At 38.6% G+C, this 26,268-nt stretch overlaps 2 long non-coding RNA genes across 4 annotated transcripts in view; one reads left to right on the top strand and one right to left on the bottom strand.

Annotated features, from left to right (window-relative positions):
• Window positions 1-26,268, top strand: part of LOC112447052 (uncharacterized) — a 384,327-nt gene that overhangs the window by 159,128 nt on the left and 198,931 nt on the right. For all 3 annotated transcript variants that reach the window (XR_003035096.2, XR_009494841.1, XR_009494840.1), the window contains one exon: window positions 19,359-19,460. This is a non-coding gene — a long non-coding RNA (uncharacterized lncRNA). The remainder of the gene's footprint in view (window positions 1-19,358; window positions 19,461-26,268) is intronic.
• On the bottom strand, window positions 21,378-21,776 carry LOC132345487 (uncharacterized). Its single transcript, XR_009494839.1, has 2 exons — window positions 21,627-21,776; window positions 21,378-21,513 (listed from the first exon to the last, which is right to left on the bottom strand). It is a non-coding gene; the product is annotated as an uncharacterized lncRNA (long non-coding RNA).

The following is a 26,268-nucleotide window of genomic DNA, read 5'->3' as shown; positions in this document are numbered from 1 at the left end:
GATGTCAGGGGGCTGTGTGGGCAGCAGCACACTCTGTCCCTTCAACAGTTGTTTTCCATTTTGGCAGGAAACCTTTGGTTGAGCAATAGCGACAGGATAAAGCTTTCTCACCTCTAGCCTTGGACTGGGGGTGGGGCGCTGAGGGAGTAGAAGCTAAGAGGAAGGACAAGCCTAGAACAGGATAAAAAATCGATCCGGAAATGCTGTAATGGGTCCACAGCTAAGGTGAGAGGCAGAACACACTGACCTGTGTCCTTCCCACAAGGCAGAATTAATGTCGTCCTTTGGTCTGCAGTACTGTTTCTTTGAAACCTCTGAAAGAGCCTCCCTAGGTGGCAGCTAATGTGGGGAGGGGATAGCTCTAATTCTCACCCTCTGAGTGTTAAACTTTGGTGAGTCCCTGTCTCTGCAGGTCAGGACAGGGGTGGAGTTAGTGGAGAAGCTATGGGGTATTTTGTCATTTCCCATGGATATTTTATTTTGCTTTTTGTTTCTGTTTCTGAAAAAAAATTTTTTTTCTTCCTAAAAACTCTGTTTTTAAAAAAATAACAGATATTAATACTAACCATTGACTTGATGGTGAGTTATAAGAGCTAACTTTTATTGTGTGAAGTTATTGTATTTAAAATGTTAATTTAATGCAACCAACTTGGTAATACCATTATTATCACACTTGTACAGATGAGAAAAGAGGAACATAGCATATTAAGTGTCCTACCCTGAGAAACTAAGCTGGTGAGTGTCAGAGTGTGGCTCCCATGAGTATCAGAGTTTGGCTCCGGAGCACGCTCACTGGCCAAGCGTGATCACTTCCCCACGTGTCCTAGGTTCTGTGCTAAGCACCATGCATATATTCTCTCAGTTCAGTTCAGTCGCATCAGACTCTTTGTGACCCCATGGACTGCAACATGCCAGGCCTCCCTGTCCATTACCAACTCCTGGAGCCTACTCAAACTCGTGTCCATCGCATTGGTGATGCCATCCAACCATCTCATCCTCTGTTGTCCCCTTCTCCTCTTGCCTTCAATCTTTCCCAGCGTCAGGGTCTTTTCAGATGAGTCAATTCTTCACATCAGGTGGCCAAAGTATTGGAGTTTCAGCATCAGTCCTTCCAATGAATATTCAGGACTGATTTCCTTTAGGATTGACTGGTTGGATCTCCTTGATTTCCAAGGGACTCTTGAGTCTTCTCCAACACCACATTTCAAAAGCATCACTTCTTTGGCACTCAGCTTTCTTTATAGTCCAACTCTCACATCCATACGTGACTACTGGAAAATCCATAGCTTTGACTAGATGGACATTCGTTGGCAAAGTAATGTCTCTGTTTTTAATATGCTGTCTAGGTTGGTCATAGCTTTTCTTCCAAGGAGCAAGCATCTTTTAATTTCATGGCTACAGTCACCATCTGCAGTGATTTTGGAGCCCCCCAAAATAGTCTCTCACTGTTTCCATTGTCTCCCCATCTATTTGCCATGAAGTGCTGGGACCGGATGTAATTATCTTAGTTTTCTGAATGTTGAGCTTTAAGCCAACCTTTTCACTCTCCTCTTTCACTTTCATCAAGAGGATCTTTAGTTCTTTGCTCTCTGCCACAAGGGTGGTGTCATCTGTGTATCTGAGGTTATTGATACTTCTCCCATCAATCTTGATTCCAGCTTGTGCTTCATCCAGCCTGGCGTTTAGCATGATGTACTCTGTGCAGAAGTTAAATAAGCAGGGTGACAATATACAGCCTTGATGTACTCCTTTCCTGATTTGGAATCAGTCTGCTGTTCCATGTCCAGTTCTAACTGTTGCTTCTTGACCTTCATACACATTTCTCAGGATACAGGTCAGGTGGTCTGGTATTCCCATCTATTTGAGAATTTTCCACAGTTTTTGTGATCCACACAGTCAAAGGCTTTGGCATAGTCAATAAAGCAAAAGTAGATGTTTTTCAGGAACTCTATTGCTTTTGCAATGATCCAACAGATGTTGGCAATTTGATCTCTGGTTCCTCTGTCTTTTCCAAATCCAGCTTGAACATCTGGAAGTTCATTGTTCGTGTACTGTTGAAGCCTGACTTGGAGAATTTTGAGCGTTACTTTGCTAGTTTGTGAGATGAGTGCAACTGTGCAATAGTTTAAACATTCTTTGGCATTGACTTTCTTTGGGATTGGAATGAAAGCTGATCTTTTCCACCTGTGGCCACTGCTGAGTTTTCCAAATTTGCTGGCATATTGAGTGCAGCACTTTCACAGCATCATCTTTTAGGATTTGAAATAGCTCAACTGGAATTCCATCACCTCCACTAGCTTTGTTCATAGTGATGCTTCCGAAGGCCCACTTGACTTTGCATTCCAGGATGTCTGGCATTAGGTGAGTGACCACACCGTTGTGGGTCATGAAGATTTTTTTTGTATAAATCTTTTTTCTTGTGGGTATTCTTGCCACCTCTTCTTATCTTCTGCTTCTGTTAGGGCCATACCATTTCTGTCCTTTATTGTGACCATTTTTGCATGAAATGTTCCCTTGGTATCTCTAATTTTCTTGAAGGAATCTCTAGTCCTTCCCATTCTGTTGTTTGCCTCTATTTCTTTGCATTGATCACTGAGGAAGACCTTCTTATGTCTCTTTGTTATTCTTTGGAACTCTGCATTCAAATGGATATATCTTTCCTTTCTCCTTTGCATTTCACTTCTCTTCTTTTCTCAGCTATTTGTAAGGCCTCCTCAGACAACCATTTTGCTTTTTTGCATTTCTTTTTCTTGGAAATGGTTTTGATCCCTGCCTCCTGTACAATGTCACAAACCTCTGTCCATAGTTCTTCAGACACTCTATCAGATCTAATCCTTTGAATCTGTTTGTCACTTCCACTGTATAATAATAAGGGATTTGTTTTAGGTCATACCTGAATGGTCTAGTGGTTTTCCCTACTTTCTTCATTTTAAGTTTGAATTTGGCAATAAGGAGTTCATGATCTGAGCCACAGTCACCTCCTGGTCTTGTTTTTGCTGACTGTATAGAGCTTCTTCATCTTTGGCTACAAAGAATATAATCAGTCTGATTTTGGAATTGACCATTTGGTGATGTCCATGTGTAGAGTCTTCTCTTGTGTTGTTGGAAGAGGGTGTTTGCTAGACCAGTGCGTTCTCTTGGCAAAACTGCATTAGCCTTTGCCCTGCTTCATTCTGTACTCAAGGCCAAACTACTGTATTTTGGACTCTTTTGTTTCTGTGATGGCTACTCCATTTCTTGTAAGGGATTCGTGCCCAAAGTAGTAGATATAATGGTCATCTGAGTTAAATTCACCCATTCCAGTGCATTTTAGTTTGCTAATTCCTAAAATGTTGACGTTCACTCTTGTCATTTCCTGTTTGACCACTTCCAATTTGCCTTGATTCATGGAACTAGCATTCCAGGTTCCTATGCAGTATTGCTCTTTACAGCATTGGACTTCACTTCCATCACCAGTCACATCCACAACTGGGTGTTATTTTTGCTTTGGCTCCATCTCTTCATTCTTTCTGGAGTTATTTCCCTACTGTTCTCCAGTAGATATTGGGCACCCTCTGACCTGGGGAGTTCATCTTTCAGTGTTCTATCTTTTTGCCTTTTCATCCTGTTCATAGGGTTCTCAAGGCAAGAATAATGAAGTGGTTTGCCATTCCCTTCTCCAGTGGACCATGTTTTGTCAGAACTCTCCACCATGACCTATCCATCTTGGGTGGCCCCACACAGCGTGGCTCATAGTTTCATTGAGTTAGACAAGACAGTGGTCCATGTGATCAGATTGGTTAGTTTTCTGTGATTGTGGTTGTCAGTCTGTCTGCCCTCCAATGGATAAGGATAAGAGGCTTATGGAAGCTTCCTGATGGGAGAGACTGACTAAGGGGGAACTTAGGTCTTGTTCCAATGGGCGGTGCCATGCTCAGTAAACCTTTATTCCAATTTTCTGTTGATGGGCAGGGCTGTGTTCCCTCCCTGTTATTTACCTGGGGCCAAACTATGGTGGTGTTTGCTATGACCAGTGTGTTCTCTTGTCAAAAACTGTACCTACTTTTGCATTTCAGTCCCCTATTATGAAAAGAACAATTTTTTTGGTGTTAGTTCTAGAAGGTCTTGTAGGTCTTCATAGAACCATTCAACTTCAGCTTCTTCAGCATTTCTGGTGGTGCATAGAGTTGGATTACTGTGATATTGAATGGTTTGCCTTGGAAACAAACAGAGATCATTCTGTCTCAATGTACATATATAACACTGTGACATAGATCTTATTTTCCACAGTTTATTGATGGAGAAACCGAGGCACAGGGAAGTTAGTTATCTTGGCCAAGTTCCCTTGACTGATATGGACAGAGCTTGTATTCAAACCAAGGTTTATCTATTCTTCTTCTACTACGCATGTTCCCAGGGTAAGGGAATGATTCGTTTTATGGTGAGCAGCAGATAGATGGAGAGTACTTCACATTACTTCCATATAATACATTGCATAGAAAAAAAGGATCTTGAACAGATCGTATCTTCTCTGTGTTGGACCTTTTGTTTAGTTGTCACATGATTTCTTGATTTTCTTATGGTTCACTTTTAGTCATTTCAGGTCTCAGATTTATTAGTAGAAGCAATGCTTGTTTATAGAGAAGCTCTGAAGTGGGATTTTGACAGAGCAAATGTTACTTCTGATATGATGTCTAGATTTATCTGCCTAACTCAGTAAATAGTAGTATATACTGCTCTTGATACAGAATTTTTCACAGGTATGAAAATACACATGTACATACATGCAAATACATACATACGCACACAGTGAGAGCACACGGTCTTTGACTTGACTGGTAAATATGAAATAAATTCACTGACAGGAAAATCTAATTGTAAATTCTGTTTGCCTATGGATATTCAGGGGGAGGTTAGGCCCCAGAGAGAGAATAATGTTATTTTTATATTTTTAATGTCATAAAAAGGACTTTAAATAGTTGCCTGTGATTTCATTAATGAAAGAAAACATTAAGTTTCTTTGTAACAGTGTAAATTCTACAATGTATTTTGCTGAGTGGTGTGTTTTTGTGGTCATACTTACTGTCATGTCTGATGTTTGGCAACATAATACTTGAAATGAACCCAAATGACAGGAAGGACTTTCTGCACTTTTGTATATAGAGTGTATAACCTACTCTATGTGACCAAAAGTAGGCTGATGGAGGAAAAGCACTAAGAGTGTTATGTGTTTTTAAGCCACTGCTTTTGTTTTCCGTGGATTAACGACATGAGGTTGAATACTTCAAGTTAGTCCTCATGGTAATTAGAAAGTTAGAAAGTGTTTCTCGGCATATTCCTGCTTTTCCTTTCTGTTTTCCTTTTCTTCTCTGGGTTCCTGACCTTTTCTTTTTTTCCCCCATCACTACCATCCCCCAAATACTCCTGCCCTCCTCCCCTCTAGAGGTATATATGACTACAGATTAACCCTTGTAATGAAACCCTCTACGTTCAAGCCCTAACACTGGATCCTTTACTTGAGATGATCAACTTGACTTCTCTGATGTGCTGTCTATATTTTCAAGTTGGGAAGGATAATAATTAGTTGACAAAGTTGTAAAGATTCCCAAAAGATGCTTATGAAATGCCTGATACATAATAGCTGATTGTTAAGATTATCATTACCAAACTGTCTCCCTAAAACTACATTTCTATTTTAGAGTTATTTCTGTTCTCTTCCTTCATCAGTACTCGCATTTAATCTGTGACTTTATGTCAGATTATTGAGGAAAGAATTAGACAAACTAATTAAAATATGAACTACCAATAACAATGTGTAAATAAATTAATGAACAGTGTGAATTTGATGGGACACAGATATAAAGTTGTTAATATCTTTCTCTTACAAAATCACTTCCTTCAACCATTCTTTGTAGAATTTCCATTTCTATTCCTTAGTGTTATCTTGGGACAGATTCTATGGCTTTCCTGTCAACCTCAGTTATTAAATATCAGTTTATCTTCAGTCTAAATCTTTCTCTTCCTTGCATCAGCAGCAAGCCTTTTGGCTCAAAGGAGTTGGAATTGGAAAGGGATAAGTTCTGATTTAGGGATTTTTCCTTATCCTCCCTTTTGTGAAGCTCTTTTTGTATATTGAGGACAGAGAACTGAGATGGGAGAAACAACCTGTTGAATGATTTTTAATTAGAGTTGGTTGGTCTTTTCCTCTTTTGACTGTAACAGTTGCCTTGGTGATGACTTCTGAGTGAAAAGTACCAAATACAATTCTCTCTTGGGGTGCGCCTGTGAATGCTCAGGAGACCCTGCAGCTGGCTTCTTGCTCTATTCTCTGCCATAGGAGATCTTCTGGGCCTTGAACTCTTCCATCCAGTTAATCTTTATGAGTTTAACTTCAGACAGGGTGGTTGTCCAAGGTGATGTAGGTTGGGAGCTGTTTTGCTACTGTCTCCCAAGGTATAGCACTTGAGTAGGCATTGTCTCATCTAGGTGTCCATTCCTGAGTCCATCACTGTTTAAGAGAATTGTATTTGTGTTCTCTTTGTGTGCTTTCCCTACTTCAAAAAATGTGGCATCAGAGTTAGTTATTTGAAAAGTAAAGGAATTAAAATGACCATAACATGGATGGGAAAAACTGGAAAAATTTGGAATCAACAAAAGCTAAAATATATTTTGTATAGGTAAACCAAAATCTTAGGGACTATGTACTCTTAGAATTACTAATTGTGTCTACTCTGACAGCATGAATGCTTTGCGCAGAGAAGGAGAATTTTCCTCTTGTGGTCTTTGGGATCCTCATATTTGTGCTACCAGAAAGGTGACACTCATATTTGACATCTGGGCTACTAGAAATGCCCTAGCCATTTTACACTCCAGTCATATAGCCGAGTAAGGTTATTGGTGAAACCTTGATACCAATTATTACCACTCTAAAACAAACTGTGAGCCAGTACTCACTACCAGAAAGTTGTTATGAGAAAGTGCAATTGTACCACAATAGAACTAAAAGTTTCCATTTGTTTGTTTTGTTCTTAAGAAATTAAAAGTTCAGATTTCTTTTGTACAAAGTAGAATTTATTGTTATTTTGAAGAGCCAATATACCTTACTCAGAAAATGGGTTACATCTCCATTACGTCAAGGGCAAGATGGAACCGTCTTTCTCCCATTAGCTAAAACTAAGAGATTTTGTTTAAAAGCAAAAGAGATTTTTGTACACTTAGTAGTCTGTGTGTGCACTGATGCTCTGACAAAGTGCAAGCACTCTCATTAAGCCTTTTTGACTCCCTTCAGTATCAACAGCTTCTTTGAAAACCACCTATCAAGCGTAGTCAGGACTTGTGATTTCCTTCGGAGTCAATAAAACTGTTACACTTAGGGTCAGCTAGCTCTAACTACTAACCACTTTTTCACTTAGAAGATGAGTCTCCTTGTGGACAACAAAGTCTCTTTTCATGTCAGGAAGCATTACCTTCCCTTTCTCTGTTTCCTGTTTAAACTGGCAATTTTCCCTATGTCTGTACTTTTGTCAAATTCCCTTTGTCCTCTGTATAATTTATTTCCATCAGGCATTCTCTTCCAGTTGCTTTCCTGAGATTCATAAGGTATTAATGTTTGTCCAGCTGTTTTTAATAACAGCCTCAGAAATGGACACAAGCTGCTGTCCAAATGTACACCTGCTCCAAATAAGAGAGTGAGTCAGGGCTCATTGTGCAAACAGTCCTCACAGCAGCATCTTTCCTGTTGTGCAAACATCCCGTTTTTCGTACAAGTACTCTATGGTTCATTCTTTTTCATTTTCCACACTTGGTGAGTATTGGATATTTAATTGGTAAATCTATACATTTAAAAGCTAATTTTTGACTTGTCTGAATTAACAAAATAAAAAATAGAGCTGTATACAAATCATGAAGTCTACAAAAGGTAGGAAAAATATAATTTCATCAAGTTTCAAAACGAAAAACTATTCCACATAAGCTATAAAATCAGTGTATGTATTCTCAAAAATATTAATAAAACAAAAATGTGGTTGACTTTTTCATTGTTGTTGAAGTTTTACAGATCCTTACACTAACTCCAAAAGGGATAATTGAGAGTGTGTACATGCTCAGTTTCTCAGTTATTTCTGACTCTGGGACCCTCCGGACTGTAGACCACCAGGCTCCTACGTGCATGGGATTGTCCAGGCAAGAATACTGCGATGGGTTACCATTTCCTCCTCTGGGATATCTTCCTGACCCAGGGATTGAACCCATGACTCCTGCATCGGCAGGTGGATTCTTTACAGGAAGCCCGTAATTGAGAGAATGAACTTTAATGGTGCTTTTCAAAAGTATTTGAAGGTTCTTAGTAAAATAGCTTAGGCTTCTCTAGGAATATTAAATAATTTTTAAATATAGAAATTTAGAGTTTTTCAACATAGAAACAGTCTGACATCTTAACTAGGGGAAAACAGTCTATAAAATTCACTGGAAGTGTAGTGAATACCCATTTCGGCTGAAGGTTGAACGGTCAAATGTTAAAATCACCAAAAGGCCAAGATAGATAACATACTATAGAGTTGACTCATTGGAAAAGACTCTGATGCTGGGAGGGATTGGGGGCAGGAGGAGAAGGGGATGACAGAGGATGAGATGGCTGGATGGCATCACTGACTCAATGGACGTGAGTCTGAGTGAACTCCGGGAGTTGGTGATGGGCAGGGAGGCCTGGCGTGCTGTGATTCATGGGGTCGCAAAGAGTTGGACACGACTGAATGACTGAACTGAACTGAACTGAAAGAGAATATGAGGTTCACTACTAAGCCTATCCAATAAAAATCGTGACAACAACAACAAAAAAGAAAAAACGTCAAATGCAAAAATAAATCTGAAATATTATAAAAGTCAAATAATTGAAATCTTGTTATAATTTACTTAGTAGTTGTGCTTTAAGGCTTGACATTCTAAAACAAACATTTTTTCAGCAATGGCAGCTGGTAAATTGCTCCTATGCTAATTATGTTGCATATTAGTGAGGCAGGCTTAGTAGATATTCATTTTTCTTTTCATAAATTAGGGTAGAGTTGCTTTACAGTATTGTATAACAAAGGAAATTAGCTATATGTGTACACATATCCCCTCCCTCTTGGACCTCCCTCTCACCCCTCCCCAATCCCAGCCATCTAGATCACCACAGAACACAGAGCTGGGCTTCCTGAGTATCCAGCAGGTTCCCACTGGCTATCTGTTCTACACCAGGCAGTGCACATACATCAATCCCAACCTCCCGATTCATCCCCCACCCTCTGTACCCAGATGTCCATTCTCTACATCTCCCTGATTTTTTTGATCATTCTTACAATTATTACCTTTAAGTCTTTCTTGCGTAGGTTGCCTGTCTCCATTTCACTTATTTCTTCTGGAACTTTAGCTTCTTCTTTGCAACATGTTTCTGTCACCTCATTTTGCTTAACTTGCTTTTTTTATTTTGTATTTTCAACTGATAGTCTAGTTACATGTCCTGACCTTGACAAAGTGGCCTTTTGTAGAAGTTGTCCTGTACCTCCCAGCAGTACACTCCCCTCATGTCACCAGACCTAAATGCTGCAATGTTTGCCCCTGTGAGGGTCTCTTTTTTGCAGCATGCTATGTGGGTGGTCTGGTAAGCTTGGCTGGCCACCTGTGTGGAGGCTGCCGGCTGCTGGTTGGTGGGACAGGGTCATGAAGTGGCTGACTGTGGAACCCATAGGGATCCTGGGGATAGTACTGGTTACTATTGAGTAGAGGCAGGGTCCAGGAGTCTCCAAACCTGTTGCTCACCCACTGATGGGTGAAGCCAGGTCCTCGAGTTAGTGCTAGACTACGGCAGGTAGAGACAGGTCCTGGAGTCTGGTTGTAGGGCCCAGTGGTCCCAAAGCAGGGTTCGATTACTGGAGGGTGGGTGGTTCTTGAAATGGTTGGCTGCAGGGCCCAGGGTGTCTTGAAGCATGTCTTGGCTGAACATCTTATATAAGATAAGGCAGTTTAAAATGTCTTGATAACATGTAGCTGATTTTTGCTGAGGTTGATTTTCATTGGTTTTATGAAATCGATTTTATGATGATTTTATGATGATTGCTAGTATCTTAAATATTCAGCTATTCACAATAAATTTAAAACAGAGGGATAGACATGTTATAAAACAACAGTAAAATATAAATATAGAATCTAGGTAGTAGATACATGGTGTCATTGTAGTGTTTTTTCTCAACTTTTTCCTTATGTTTAAATATTTTTATAGTTAGGAAAAATAATAATTCTAAACCAACATGCCTTATACTGTATGTCAGGATCTCTGGGAAAGATACTGAGATTTGCAAACAAAAATTCATTGGGAGTGCTGAGCTACAATGCCTGCAAGGGATGGAGAAAACAAAATTGGGCACAGGGAGAAGTTGCAAAAGAGGCTTCAGCTGATCCTAAGGGGTGTTTGGAAGCTGGCATGACTCTTTAGAATACCAGTTGAGTCAAAGGGGCTAAGACCTTTGCAACCCAGTTCAACCAGTTATAAACACATTCTGCCTGCAGGAAGTGGATATAACCTTGGATAAAACAACTTCCTTCAGTGGGGGCAACTCATGGGGAAGGACCCAGCAATGAGCCTCAGCAGTCAGTGCCTCTGGCTGCATGAAGAATGAACCACAGTATTCACTGCACCATATTCATATTTTGATGATGTTAAAATGAATGTTTATAAAGGTTACCTACATAATCAAATATTGTATGCCTTGGCTTTTGTGAACAATGCTGTAAAGAACATGGGGATGCAGATACCAATTGTTTTTTTCTTCCTTTCTTTTACTTCTCTGGATACTCAGAAGTAGGGTTGCTGGATCATATGATAGTTTTATTTTTAACTTTTTGAGGAATCTTCATACTGTTTTCCATTGTAGCTCTGCCATTTTACACTGCCAACAGCAGTGCACAGGAATTCTAATTTCTCTACAACAGATGATTTCTTACATTTTTTTTTGGTATTGACTTTGAAGTGGTTCAGTGAACACAGATATTAATTGGGTAGCATAATTGGTAGATGCCTGGACATCCATTCTAATATATGGCTGCACTAAAAATCTCCAAGTGAACAAAAATGATGGCTTTCCTTTGTACCAGAGTGTGTGTTGAGGAGCTATGGAGTTATAATTGCTACTCCAGAATCACTAATAGAAAGCTCAAAAATGTTGTGGTGATCTGTTTATGTTTTTTTAAAATTATGATGAAAAAGCAGAAGCAGAACCTTGGCCTTGTATGTGAAACCTTAAAGTGAAAAGATTTGTGTGTCAGGAAATTCTGTTAATATTGTTGCTAATAGCAGGAAAAGGCCATACAGTATTCCCTGATGAGACTGTCAACTGGCGCGTCCATCAAAAATAAGAGGTTTTTCTTGAGCACAGAAACAGCCCTAAGCATCATTTAAATCACTGTAGAGTAGTATGACTCAGAAGTCAGTGACTTCTGAAAGCACACGTGTTATTCCTTCGCTTCATGATTGAGTCATTGCCTAACAGAAAAGTCCAGTTAAACAAGCTGATGTTCTTGGGTGTTGCTTTTGTCTGGGAATCTCATTTGGAAATAAGTACAGGGTCACTGCTAATGAACATCACCTACTATACAATGTCCCATGTAAGATCTTTCTATCAGCACTGCTGACATTTAAACGTGGGATATCACAGTATTGGTGACCCTGGAATACACTAGTATTGAATACACTAGTTTGAAAACAGGATGCTAAAACTCAGGAGACTATGTCAACTGATAATTGCCAATTGAGATGTAGTGTTGACCTGTTGATAAAAAAGATTGCCCAAGGCACAATGAAATTACATTGGACCTTCTACCTCTCATGATGGAATAAACACTAATACATGAGTATAGCATCTCTTTGAGTATGGGAGTTATTCTTACTCTGAAATAGGGGTAAAGGAAGAGCTATTTGAAATGATGTTAATGCTAAAGTGTGAGGATGTGAATTTCCATCCCATGACCATAATTAGCGACTGTAGAAATGGATAATCAGAAGGGACAATCAGGAACAGAGGAGGGTAGCTGCTTAGCATGAGTGCTCAGGCTGAAGCCAGTTTTCAATGGGATAAATCTGAAGAACTGAGAATGACCAGGAAAGGTCAAATGCAGGAAAAATGCAATAATCATCACATGGGGAAATGTTTTTTAACTGCCTGAACATAATCAAAAGTGGTGGGTGAAAGTTTATAGACAAGTATGGAGCTGACCACTACATGCTAAATAGTGGTTAGATGATTAGGATCTGCTTAAGATACCTCAGAAATGAGGGACGGAGAGAAAAAATTCTGTAATGGAACCTGGTGATATTGCTTATCTAAATCCTGGTTTGATAAATGCAGGGCTCATATTTAGAGTAATTTCCTTTTAATTATTGGGGAAATATAATTAAATGTAAGATCTTCTCGCAACCTAGAAACCTCTCACAAAGGTAGTAAAGAAAACAATTATTGAATAAGCATAAGAATGTAATGTACGTCATAGGCAGTCCACTAAATGGCAAAGACAGAAAGAAATACCACCCTTTTATAGAGTTAAGCAGTCAGGGCCCATTACATACATGTTCTCAAGATAAACAGTAATTAATCCTCAGGTGAGAGGCGTGACAGCACTGTTTATCACACATGGTTCTTCCTAGATTCATCTGGTAATTGGGGTGATCATCTGCACTAAATAATTGGATTCACCCAGAGGAAAAATAACTTCTCATATCTTTATTTCAGGAGATACTTTTACAGCTTGGAATTAGGCACTCACTGCAATGAGGCTCCTACCCTGCCAAAGAAACTGGGAGTTGGGCTTTATATCTTTTTACGTTTCCATTTCAAAGAGATGTCTTGCCGGTCCTCAAGGGAGACATTCTTGGTCATAAAGTTGGCAGAAGTCTTGTTCTAATTTTCAAAAGGTTTATGTACATTTTAAAGAAGAGAGAAAGTACTTACGAATGCAAAATTTCTAAAGAAAATGCTCTGAGAAAAAGAAGTGAATGTAAATCTGTTCCCTTATTTTTAACAGGGAGAATTAAGCCTCTTAATTTGTATTTGTCTTTATACTACTCATCTCCAGTACTCTTGCCTGGAAAATCCCATGGATGGAGGAGCCTAGTGGGCTGCAGTCCATGGGGTCGCTAAGAGTCGGACACGACTGAGCGACTTCCCTCTCACTTTTCACTTTCATGCATTGGAGAAGGAAATGGCAACCCACTCCAGTGTTCTTGCCTGGAGAGTCCCAGGGACGGAGGAGCCTGGTGGGCTGCCGTCTCTGGGGTCGCACAGAGTCGGACACGACTGAAGTGACTAAGCAGTAGCAGTTATACTACTCATAAGACACATTTCTGGCAAACTCCATCCTCTGATACAAAAGCTCTTGACATTTCTGAGTATTAGGATTACTTCTCATCATGAAAAAATTCTATAAACCATATCTCTGTGATGCTGTTTTATTCATTAAGTTGTGTCCAACTCTTTGTGACCCCATGGGCTGTAGCCCGCTAGGCTCCTCCATCCATGGGATTTTCCAGGCAAGAATACTGGAGCAGGTTGCCATTTCCTTCTTCAGGGGATCTTCCCTGATTCAGGGATCAAGCCCAGGCAATCAAACAGACTATGAATCTGGATACTCTTTTAGATCAACTTGTATGTTTTACTCTAAGTATTATCTACACTCATTTTAAAATGAATAGTATCTCTGTATACAAAGCATAATGGTTTGTCTAATTGTCGAGATATATTTCTTGGAGGGTTGTGGAGGACATTTTAGGAGCCTCTATTGGAAATGGTATACATAGTTACCTCCAATATCCCATCATTCAGAATTTAATCCCATGGCCCTACTCAACTGTAAAAGAGGCTAGAAAATAGAAGTTAATTGTGTTCCCAGGAGGAAATATAACTGTATTAACTCTGTCACAATAGACATATGGATGATCTTCCATAATCCTCCCTGAGAGATAAGTACTCTATCCTTATTTAGCGATTAAAAAAAAAAAAATCTGACCCTCAGAGAGATTGAGCTACACAACCAAGATCACAAAGCTAATGATTATGTGGCGTATCTAGCTTGACCACAGGTACTGTATGATTTTCTCTGTCATTTTAGGTACTGGAAATTCTAGACGGCAGCAGTCACTTCGATGAGACTGACTTTGCTCATGATTTTATCTGTGCTTACACGTCAGTTAAGGGTGCATGTGGACCTTGGATTTGAATATTTTTTAATAGTTTGTTAACATAGTGCGAGTTTTCTTTATAGTCCAGTCCAAAAAGGGAACAGCTACCCACTCCAGTATTCTGGCCTGGAGAATTCCATGGACTGGATAGTCCATGGTGTTGCAAAGAGTTGGACATGACTGAACGACTTTCACTCACTCACTCCCAATCACTCTGTCTTCTTTGATCTTACCAATAACAGTATTTCAGTACTTTTCAATAATAAGAATAATACAACCAAACCCTTTTCTGCTTTTCCATAAACTTGGTTAACAATTAAAATCTTAGCTTATTAACTGAAGCACAATCTTGTTGATTAATGTTTCTAATTTGTTTCACTTGTGTTGCTCATTTTAATGGAGACATGAATTGTACTTGATTGTTTTCAGTTGCCAAATGCTGATTTTTCAGAATGAATTATGTCTATCAATTAAGGATAATTAAGCAGAGTATCAAAATAATAGACTCAACTTAAATCAGTGAAAGTATAAGACAGAGTTCAAAGTCTAGTCAGAATATTCATAGAAAACACAAGCAGGGGAGTATTATTTATGTGGAATCTTGGTTATCTGGTCCTCAGCTTTGTAAATCTAGACACTGTATGAATTGGTCCCTAAAAAAAACTCATTCACCAAGTAAATTCATTAGATATTGATGAGTAAAATAATCCTAATTCTTTATTTATAATAAACTATGCTACCTTCAGTGACTGGAGCACCAATTTCCTTTATCTGGAACATTCCTTCTTCTTGCTAACACATTGAGGAAACACAGCTATAATTTTTCCATAAAATTTTAATAATTTTATGGAAAAAAAAATATGAAATGTTACTTGGTAGTTTCAAAGGGACATTTTGTCTAGGGATTAAGACCTAACGGTTCTTCCACATCACATCTAGAAACAGTAATTATTCTCTTGGGAATGGAAAGCACTTGTACATTAAGTATGAATTTCTATGCCTTGGAAAGAGTTGGATAATATATGGCCAAATTCACGCTAACTCTTTCCACATTTTCTGAGATTTGTGTATGCCATCCAGGTCTGTCTGTTAATATAATCTTCCTTCAGAGAGATCACAAATATTGATGAGATTAAAATATTCTGCAACCAAATTTGTTTAGAGTAGCAGTATTTTTAGTGGAAAGAACAGAATTTGAAAGTAGGCAAATCTAGGATTAGGTCCGTTTAACAGTCATTCATCTGATGATTTATTGTGATGAGAACACAACATGAAATTATTTGCCTTTTGTGACTGACCACTTTCACTATACAAAACTATACAAAAAAGATCTTCATGAACCAGATAACCATGATGGTGTGATCACTCACCTAGAGCCAGACATCCTGGAATGTGAAGTCAATTGGGCCTTAGGAAACATCACTATGAACAAAGCTAGTGCAGGTGATGGAATTCCAGTTGAGCTATTTCAAATCCTAAAAGATGATGCTGTGAAAGTGCTGCACTCAATATGCCAGCAAATTTGGAAAACTCAGCAGTGGCCACAGGACTGGAAAAGGTCAGTTTTCATTCCAATCCCAAAGAAAGGCAATGCCAAAGAATGTTCAAATTACTGCACAATTGTACTCATCTCACACTCTAGCAAAGTAATGCTCAAAATTCTCCAAGCTAGGCTTCAACAGTACGTGAACCGTGAACTGTTCCAGATGTCCAAGCTGGATTTAGAAAAGGCAGAGGAACCAGAGACCAAATTGCCAACATCCACTGGATCATCAAAAAAGCAAGAGAGTTCCAGAAAAACATTTACTTTTGCTTTATTGACCACACCAAAGCCTTTGACTGTGTGGATCAAAACAAACTGTGGCAAATTCTTAAAGAGATGGAAATACCAGACCACCTGACCTGTATCCTGAGAAATCTGTATGCAGGTCAAGAAGCAATGGTTAGAACCGGACATGGAACAACAGACTGGTTCCAAATACGGACAGGAATATATCAAGGCTGCATTTTGTCACCCTGCTTATTTAACTTACATGCAGAGTTCAGTTCAGTTCATTCACTCAATCATGTCCGACTCTTTGCGACCCCATGAATTGTAGCAAGCCAGGCCTCCCTGTCCATCACCAACTCCTGGAGTTCACTCAAACTCATGTCTGTTGAGTTGGTGATGCCATCCAGCCATCTCATCCTCTGTTGTCCCCTTCTCCTCCTGCCCCCAATTCCTCCCAGCATCAGAGTCTTTTCCAATGAGTCAACTCTTCACATGAGGTGGCCAAAGTACTGGACTTTCAGCTTTCGCATCATTCCTTCCAAAGAACACTCAGGGCTGATATCCTTTAGAATGGACTGGTTGGATCTCCTTGTAATCTAAGGGACTCTCAAGAGTCTTCTCCAACACCACAGTTAAAAAGCATAGATTCTTTGGTGCTCAGGTTTCTTCACAGTATGCAGAGTACATCATGCTAAATACCAGGCTGGATGAATCACAAGCTGGAATGAAGATTGCTGGGAGAAATATCAGTAACCTCAGATACGCAGATGACACCACCCTTATGGCAGAAAGTGAAGAAGAACTAAAGAGCCTCTTGATGAAACTGAAAAAGGAGAGTGAGAATGTTGGCTTAAAACTCAACATTCAGAAAATGAAGGTCATGGCATCTGGTTCCACCACTTCATGGCAAGTAGATGGGGAAACAATGGAAACTGTGAGAGACTTTATTTTGGGGGGCTCCAAAATCACTGCAGATGGTGACTACAGTCATGAAATTCAGACACTTGCTCCTTGGAAAAAAAGCTATGACCAACCTAGACATCATATTAAGAGGCAGAGACATTACTTTGCCAACAAAGGTCCATCTAGTCAAAGCTATGGTTTTTCCAGTAGTCATGTATGGGTGTGAGAGTTGGACTATATAGAAAGCTGAGCACTGAAGAATTTATGCTTTTGAACTGTGGTGTTGGAGAAGACTTTTGAGAGTCCCTTGGACTGCAAGCAGGTCCACCCAGTCCATCTTAAAGGAAATCAGTCCTGAATATTCATTAGAAGGACTGATGCTAAAGCTGAAAGTCCAGTACTTTGGCCACCTGATGCAAAGAACAGACTCTTTGGAAAAGACCCTGATGCTGGGAAAGATTGAAGGCAGGAGGAGAAGGGGATGACAGAGGATGAGATGGTTGGCTGGCATCACCGACGCTATGGACATGAGTTTGAGGAGGCTCCAGGAGTTGGTGATGGTCAGGGGAGCCTGGAGTGCTGCAGTCCATGGGGTTGCAAAGAGTCTAATACGACTGAACAACTGAACTAGTTGACTAACTTTCACTTAGCATAATGTCCTCAAGGTTCATCCATATTATTACATATTGCAGAATTTTACTTCTTTTTAAATTGATAAATAGTATTCTACTATACATATGTACTACATATTCTTTATATCTTCAGCTGTGGAACATTTAAGTTGTTTCCACACATTGGCTACTGTGATATACCTATTAGTGTAGGAGTACTAGTATCTCTCTCAGATCCTGATTTCAATTTTTCTGGATAAATACCTAGAAGTGTGACTGCTGCATCATATGGCAGTTTAATTTCTAATGCGTTGTGGAATTTCCCTATTGTTTTCAACAGCGATTGCACCATTTTTCATTTTCATCAACAGTGTGCAAGTGTTCCAGTTTCTCTGTATGTTCATCAGTATTTAATGTCTTTTTTGGTAATAGTCATCCTGACAGATGTGTGCTCATTGTGGTTTTGCTCACATTTCATGGTGACTACCCACTCCAGTGTTCTTGCCTGGAGAATCTCAGGGACGGGGGAGCCTGGGGGGCTGCCGTCTATGGGGTCGCACAGAGTTGGACACCACTGAAGCAACTTAGAAGCAGCAGCAGCAGTGGTGTTTAGCATTCTTTCATATACCTGTTGGCCATATGTTTGTCTTTATTTAAGAGATGTATATTCAAACCCTTTGCCCATTTAAAACTTGGATTATTTGTATTCTGCTATTGAGTTGTAGGAGTTATTCATATATTACAGATATTAACCTCTTATCAGATATATAGTTTGGAGATATTTTTTCCCATTCTGTCCACTGCCTTTTAATTTTGTTGTTTCCTTTGCTGTGTATAAATATTTTAGTTTGAGGTAGTCCAACTTTCCTATTTTTGCTTTCTATTGTCTGTCCTTTCAGTATCAGATCTATGAAACTAATGCCAACCAGCGTTCATGGCCTTCTCCAATCGATAGAAATTGACTAGAGACAAGACAAGAAATTCAGGCAAAGCTTACCAGGGCCCCTGCTATAGCTGGGAGGGAATGAAAATGAACAACAGCATCCCTTGCTTGCTCACTCCCTGAGGGGGCAAGCTTGTTGCTTATATGGGTGAGGGTAGGAGTGTGTCCAGGGGTTGAGTTGGAGGAGTGGCTTAGGTGTTGTGCCCCCTCTGAAGGTGAGGGGGCATGCATAGTACCCTGCTTTTGCTCCCAGCTTTTTAGAAGTAGCATCTGGGTTTTTTTGGTCTTTTTGTATCTTTTGTCCAAAATTTGCCCCATCTGTGCATGTTGACAGTTGTTTTCAGTCTCATAGTTTCTTTGTAGGGCTTCTCTGGTGGCTCAGTGGAGAGAACCTGCAGGAGATGCAGGTTCAGTGTGCCTGGAAGTTCCCCTGGAGAAGGAAATGGCAACTTACTCTAGTACTCTTGCCTGGGAAATACCATGGATAGAGGAGCCTGGTGGGCTGTAGTACCTGGGGTTGCAAAAGAATTGGACACAACTTAGTGACTGAACAATAACATAGTTTCTTTGTATTTTTGTTGTTGGAGGAAAGGTTTGTCCAGGTGCAATCATGGCAGCATTTGCAGCAAAGTGTCCCAGGTCCCAGCCTATCTCATCACCATTGCTGAGACCAATATCATGAAGATTTTCACCTATGCTTCTTCTAGTAAATTTCATGGTTTCAGGTCTTACTTTCAAATATATAACCCATTGGGGTTAACTTTTGCATATGGCATCAGATAGGAGTTCAATTTATTTCCTTCACATGTGGCTATCAAGTTTTCCCAGCACTGGAGAAAGGGACTGCCCTTTCTATGCTGTAGATATATAGCACTTCTCTAGAACCCTCAGAATTTTCTGTTGTTGGAACTTACTATAAACTCCTCATGCCTTCTTTTCCTTTTCTAGTTATCTCAAGGACCAAAGCTATTTGAATCACAACTGGAAACTACCGAGGGATTGTTCCTTCTCTGGGCTCCAGTGAAAGGCAGTGGTCATCCTTGTCATTCAGTAAGTAAGTCAGAGTAGTCTTCTTAATGTAGAATATGCTGTTTCCAGAATCTGAAAATGTGAACCAGACATTGTGTGCCTCTCTTTGGAGGATCTGAGATGCAAAATTTTCTTCTTTATTTTGAGAGGATGGCACAGCACGCCACAGACTACGAGGTGCCTGAAAACTTCAAGAGGCATAATGTTGAATATTTGCAGAGTGCATTTTCTACTACTGGAGCACTTTTGTCTTACCTGAGCCTCTATTTTTTGTTTAATCCAGTTAACATAATGTCACTGATATAATTGCTGATGTAATATAGTGTGGCATGTTTATATGGCTCTAGTCACTTTGGACTGTATTTTGAAAGAAACCAGATAAATTTGCGCCAGCCTTGGGGTACATGTACAGTGTTGTCCATTCTGTTTGAATGTGAACTATTTCTGATCCTACTTATTGATAGGGATGAAAAATAATGCATTCATTAAATCAATAGCCACTTAACATGTACTGGAGGCTGTGTTAATTTGCAGTTGTATAAATTCTGTATTTGACACAGAAGTTGAAATTTGGACCTTCACTTGATTTGAGTTTCTGGATTTATTTTTGGGAGTCAGACTTTTGAATTAAGTGAAATATTATGGGGACCAGTATCTCTGCATATTTTATGCCATAAGTGTGGCACTAAACTCTTTAATTCCTTTGACAATATATTATTAATTACTATATTTACTATCTTGACCAGAGGTATAAGGGCAGTTTTAGAGGCTTCTACTTCGTTTTTTCCTTTGTTATGTGTCTTATTACACAGTTTAAGGAACTAATGTAAGCATTCTACCATTTATTAACTGTCTAGTACAATTATACATTTAGGGACTGGAGAGTAACTGTTGGGTATGACCACAAATATGAGCTGAATATGCTCCAAGATAAAGTTTATATCCTAGATAACATTATTCATATTCTATTAGGGGAGCAATAGTAGCACTTTGGTCCCCAATACCAAAGCCCATATACAAATATCTTTCAAGGTTTGGAGGTGTTTTCTTTTCTCCAGTGCATGCTTAACTAAGTTAATGGCTTTAGATTTCTTTCAGGAAGAATGGAGGAAATTACTAGTGAATATACTTATCATAGTTTTGGGTGATCCTTCCTCATAGGAATCCAGATTTTTCTTTGGTCATGAATTCTGACTCTGAGAACTGGCTTATGTCCAAAAAATAGGATTGGGATCGACTATATTTTTTCACTGAATTTTTTCTACATTAATTATGAATATTATCCAAAATACAGAGAAGTTGAAAGAGTTATACATGTACACTCTTAAGCTCATCACCTAGATTCTACAATTGATATTTTTCTATAGTTATTTATCAACTAACCATTCTGTATTCATTTCTTTATCAATGTATCAAATAATTGCTTATGCTTTCACAGTAATTTGCTTTATCAGTTCCCTTAAACATTTCAGAATGTATATTCTCATCTAGGACTTATCATCTGTGTCAGGGTTGTTTCCCCAGGTATAGTTCCAAGCACTTCCATACAGTAGGAAAATAACTGTCACATTCTTTTCATTTCACCCTCTTTTTTTGTGAATGTCTACACTGTTTGAATTGTTTGACACATAATTTTTAAATCTTTATACCTAGAGAACAAGAGGGGACAACAGAGTGCCAAAAACAAGTGCTGCTTTTGGTGGAGAACAAAACTTCTGGTTTAAAAGAAGATAATAGAACAATTAAGCTATTTTTTTTACTTACATTGACCAGCTTGACAAGCAAAGATCTTTTCTAGGATGAAAAAATGTGTCTTTGTTTTCACTTGTGTTAGATCCTATTTTCTTTGATACTTGAAACATTGTTTTGGTCTATTTATTTTCTGTTTGTCAAATTATGAGAAGTAATGAATATTAAAAAGGAAATAGTTGTGTTTCAGATCAAGCCATTTATTGATCACCCAAAGCTTGGCAATAAGAAGTAAGACAGAGTAGGTCTTGATGAATTTGGGGAATTTGTCCTTTGAAGATTTTGCTTTCAGTGTAGCTTGTTAAGAGACAGGCAGCTCCTTTCTCTAAATAATATAAACCAATAGGAAAGAAACAACAGTAATATGAATAGAAAGAAAGAGATTTGTGGTGGCCTAAGTTTTATCTTTTTTCCTCCGTTACCTATCATAATACTTACTCTTTCCATGCACAGTTTGCTTGGGGATTTGGATACCGTGGCATAGAGTAAGGATGTGGGCTTTGTACTCACTTGGACATAGATTAGCAAATGGTTTTGCTGTTTCCCAGCTGTGTATTTAAGGAACTGTCTCTCTAAAATTCTTTTTGTTTTTCCTGAAAATTGTGGGAAATAATGCATAGTTTAGAGTGTACTTTTGAAAATATTACAGTCAGTAGCTTCTATTGTCATTAATTACATTATTTAATAGACATTGAGGAGTTATTATATTCAGACACTCTGATGTAGCTCAAAAATACAAAGTTGATAAGTCCCTAACCTAAAGATGCATGTTGTCTAAAAAAATTAAGAAAGTCAATAGTTAATATACTTTTCAATAATGCCATCAGAGAAGATACTGAATAGTAAAGTACCAAAGGGACAAAATTGTGATAAGGAATAACACTCAGTCTATCTATGGGGTTGAGAAGATGTGAGAGAAATCAGTGAAATCTTTTAAGAGGAAGTAAGATTTGAGTTACTTCCTGAAAAATGACATATAGTAGGTGTGGACAAGAGAATGTTGCAGGAAAAACATCTGATATATAAAGACAAAAAAGTCAGAAGAAGTATGGCTTGTTGGGGAATTTTATGTGATTGATATAAAAGTACTATCAGATCAGATCAGATCAGTCGCTCAGTTGTGTCCGACTCTTTGCAACCCCATGAATCGCAGCACGCCAGGCCTCCCTGTCCATCACCAACTCCCAGAGTTCACTCAGACTCACGTCCATTGAGTCAGTGATGCCATCCAGCCATCTCATCCTCTGTCGTCCCCTTCTCCTCCTGCCCCCAATCCCTCCCAGCATCAGAGTCTTTTCCAATGAGTCAACTCTTTGCATGAGGCGGCCAAAGTACTGGAGTTTCAGCTTTAGCATCATTCCTTCCAAAGAAATCCCAGGGCTGATCTCCTTCAGAATGGACTGGTTGGATCTCCTTGCAGTCCAGGGACTCTCAAGAGTCTTCTCCAACAATAGGAACAGTAATAAAGAGTGTAAGAAGTAGGCAGGATCCATGTGATCAAGGACCTTGAAACCTTGGTTAAGAAATTTCAGCTTTAAACTAGAGGCTATGAGGTACCACTAAGGAGTTAAAACAATAAAATTATAATAATTTTAGGAAATTCACTATATGAGGATACAGGCTTGAGAAGGAACTTGGAGAAACTACTTATGATATTATTGCAGCAGTACAAACATTCTAATTTAAGGAAGTAGTATTATAAGTGTTAATTGGGGAGAAATTTACATTATATTAAAGAGAATAGATAGGACTTTATAACTAATTGAATATTGGTAATGATGGATTAGAATAAAGAAAGATTTTAATTTCTGACTTGTGGAGTAGAGTCGATGGTACCACCATTCCTTCACATAGAGAACCTAGAAGATGGCTAGATTTCAGGAGGAAGATAATGATTTTTTCTTGAAATATATTGAATTTGAAGTGTTTATGGGGCACTTAAGTGGAAAAACAAGGAAATTATATGTGTATATATATTCGCTGTATATTGATGTGCTCATGCACATAGTTCCAGAGTTTCTGAGAGGGTACAGGGTAAGAGATAAAGTCAGAATGGTGGTAAGTTACAGCCTTGCTGTATATGGGAATGCTCAGAGTAAGTTTATTTGCCTAGAAGGAGAGTGAAAGAAGTCTGGAGAATACTAACATATTAAGGCTGAACAAAGAAATAGTAGGAAGAAAGATGAACTGTTAAGGGAATTTGGAGACTAATATTTATTGTTTGTTCATTTGTTTATTCAGTGAATGTATACTGAACTCTTTCCTAGTCTGGGTTGACCCCAACTCAGAGTCTGAGATGAAAATGTGCATTCTGCAGTCTAAGTATTAATGGAAGTGAACCCAGAGAGCAGCAGTGAGGAAGTAGTGGAGTCAAATAACTCCAAGTCCCAAGAGTACATTTTGAGATGGCCATTATTGCCTGTATCCAGTGCTTAATCCTCTGAGACCATTTGAGGAACCCTATGAATGTTTCCTGGGACTGTGCACTCCAGAGATGAAAAGGAGAAACATTTATCTATCGAATTCTGCCTTCCATTGGCAAGGTTTTCAACAGCTCATACTTCTGGTTTGTGGGTGTTTGAGTGTGCTCACCTGATAAACCCATATTATGGCATTAGAAAGGCCTCAGGCAGGAATTAAGAAATAGGCCATCATGACCAAGATGAATACTGGCAAATTAAACCTGTACAAATTTGGTTTCTTGAATGGAACAGGAGCTGGAATAAGAGATAGAACTGAGAGGAGAGTGGTAAGGAAAGGACTCAGTATAATCTGCTCTCTGCAGAACTCATATCCTCACTCTTGGGAGGGTTTGTCCAGTTTATCAAAATTTCCTTCAGGGTGAGGACCAGCTGTAGCTTGGTGCAGAGAAGCCCTGGGTCAGAAAGGTATGTGGCACTGGCCACTGTGGATGTTAACACATTACAGGCAGGGGAAGCTGATGGAGTCTTATGGCTGGAATGAAGGAGAGGCTGAAAGGACATGAAGTAGTACAAAGAATTTTCTGATATAAACATCTTCTCTCTATATTCAGTTCCATGGTGAGCAAGATAAGAGTGTCCCTACCCTCATGTACTATGCATTCTACTGGGTGAGAGAGACAGAAAATATAAAATAATTGCAGGTGCTGAGACCAGAGAACTAGAGGAATAGAGATCTTGGACCAGAAAAGTGTTTTCCTTACTCTCCATCTCCTTCACCTTTGTCTTTTCCAAACAAACACTTTTGGCAACTAGGCAAGTTTTTGTCATTCCCTTTGAATCTGCATTTCTATTATGAATCTAGCAGAGGGCTCTGGAAAAGAATTGCTTGAAACTGTAAAGCTATTAAATGTTGTGAATAGCTCTGAACTTTCTGGTTTTCCTCCAAAATAGTCTCCTCCTACTAACAGAAAAAAAGAAAAACAAAGCAAATAAAATGACAGAAGGAAGAGTGTCTATTTTCTTGATCACTGATGTTTTTCATTCATTTGTATTCCCAAAATAACAATATATATATAATACTATATAGTATATGTTTTATAAGGATATAAGATATATTTTATAGATATAAATGTTATATATTTATGTAACATATGTTGAGTTGACCAAAAAGTTCATTCAGGTTTTTGTAAGATGTTATGAAAAATCCAAGTGAAATTTTTGGATTCACATCTATAACAATACATACATATATATATATAATACGTATACATAAAATACACATATATAACAAAATTTTCTACTGCCCTTTTACAGATTTAAACTTAGCGTGCTACACACTTGGTTATGTTCATACCTTATGTCTTTAGAATTCTCAACTAATCATTAAAGTTAGTACTTCAGGTAAAATTGTTACATCACAATTGGGTTTCTGATCATTGAAGGACAACAGTGGCAGATGGAATCTGGTTTTGTGTCACTTGGTGACCCTCCCTAGTAAGCACATTTAATTATAACCCTCCTCATTTTGATTACAGTACTTTGCTAATTTGAAATTCTGCCTTGTCAATTAATGTAGCTTATGGTATCTGTAGAAAATCATGAAACCCTGGTTATAATTTTAATTATGGCATGCATGTTGCAGATCTCAGCCAAACATCTCTGAGGATCTTCTCCTTTATGTAAAGTGTCAGGAAATTGGTCTCTTTCTTTGATTTCATATTACCTTCTTGAGATATAATGAATACCTTTTGGTGACAGCATCCCTTTCCCAGTCTGCACAGTGAGATTCATGAACTGTACTAAGAGGTATTTTGCTAAATGCAGGCATTGAAGCAAATGTGCCATTTATAAAATGTTGTCATGACATGTGGCATTTTTGAAACACTGAAAAACCTTAGTCTCTAACAGGCTAAAATAAAGGCATAAAGGCTTTTGGGAAAGAGAAAATACTTAGAAGTAAAATAATAAGGTTATCATTCAAAAATGTATGCAGTTACTTCTGAGATTTTCACAAGTTTAAAATTCTTTGGGAAATTACCACTGCCTTTGGATCATTAACCACCCCCCTGCCAAAAAAAAAATAATGGCAGAAAGGAAAATGGTGAGAAATCTAATATTCTTCAAATTTGAGTTTTCATGGTATTGTGATTTGATAAAAATAATATAATTTATAATGTCTTACAAACAAAATCATTTGAATATTTATCTCCAAATTTCATTTCCTACTTATTTCTTTCTAGAAGATATTTAATATATTTCAGTAGCATATTCAAGAGGCTCATAAGAGAAGTCTCACTTCAGGGATTACATATGTATGAGGCAATTATAAAGTTACGAAAGAATATTGAGAGCTAGTATTTTTGTGGTCAAACCAGAAGATACACATCATAGCATCTTGTATGAGCCCAAATGTGTTTACCAATTAAAATGTCTCTGTCATAATATTCTTTACCTGGGCTTCCCTGGTGGCTCAGCTAGGAAAGAATCCACCTGCAAAGCGGGCGAACTGGGTTTGATCCCTGGGTTGGAGAAGGGAAAGGCTACCCACTTCAGTATTCTGGTCTAGAGAATTCCATGGACTGTATAGTCCATGGAGTCGCAGAGTCAGACACAACTGAGTGACTTTCACTTTCATGTTTCATTTGATAGCTCAGAAT

This window comes from Bos taurus, chromosome 6 (genome assembly GCF_002263795.3).
Source record: "Bos taurus isolate L1 Dominette 01449 registration number 42190680 breed Hereford chromosome 6, ARS-UCD2.0, whole genome shotgun sequence".
Classification (NCBI taxonomy): Eukaryota; Metazoa; Chordata; class Mammalia; order Artiodactyla; family Bovidae; genus Bos; species Bos taurus.
Note: the sequence above shows the minus strand (reverse complement) of the source record. Positions and strands in the feature narration are given on the sequence as shown.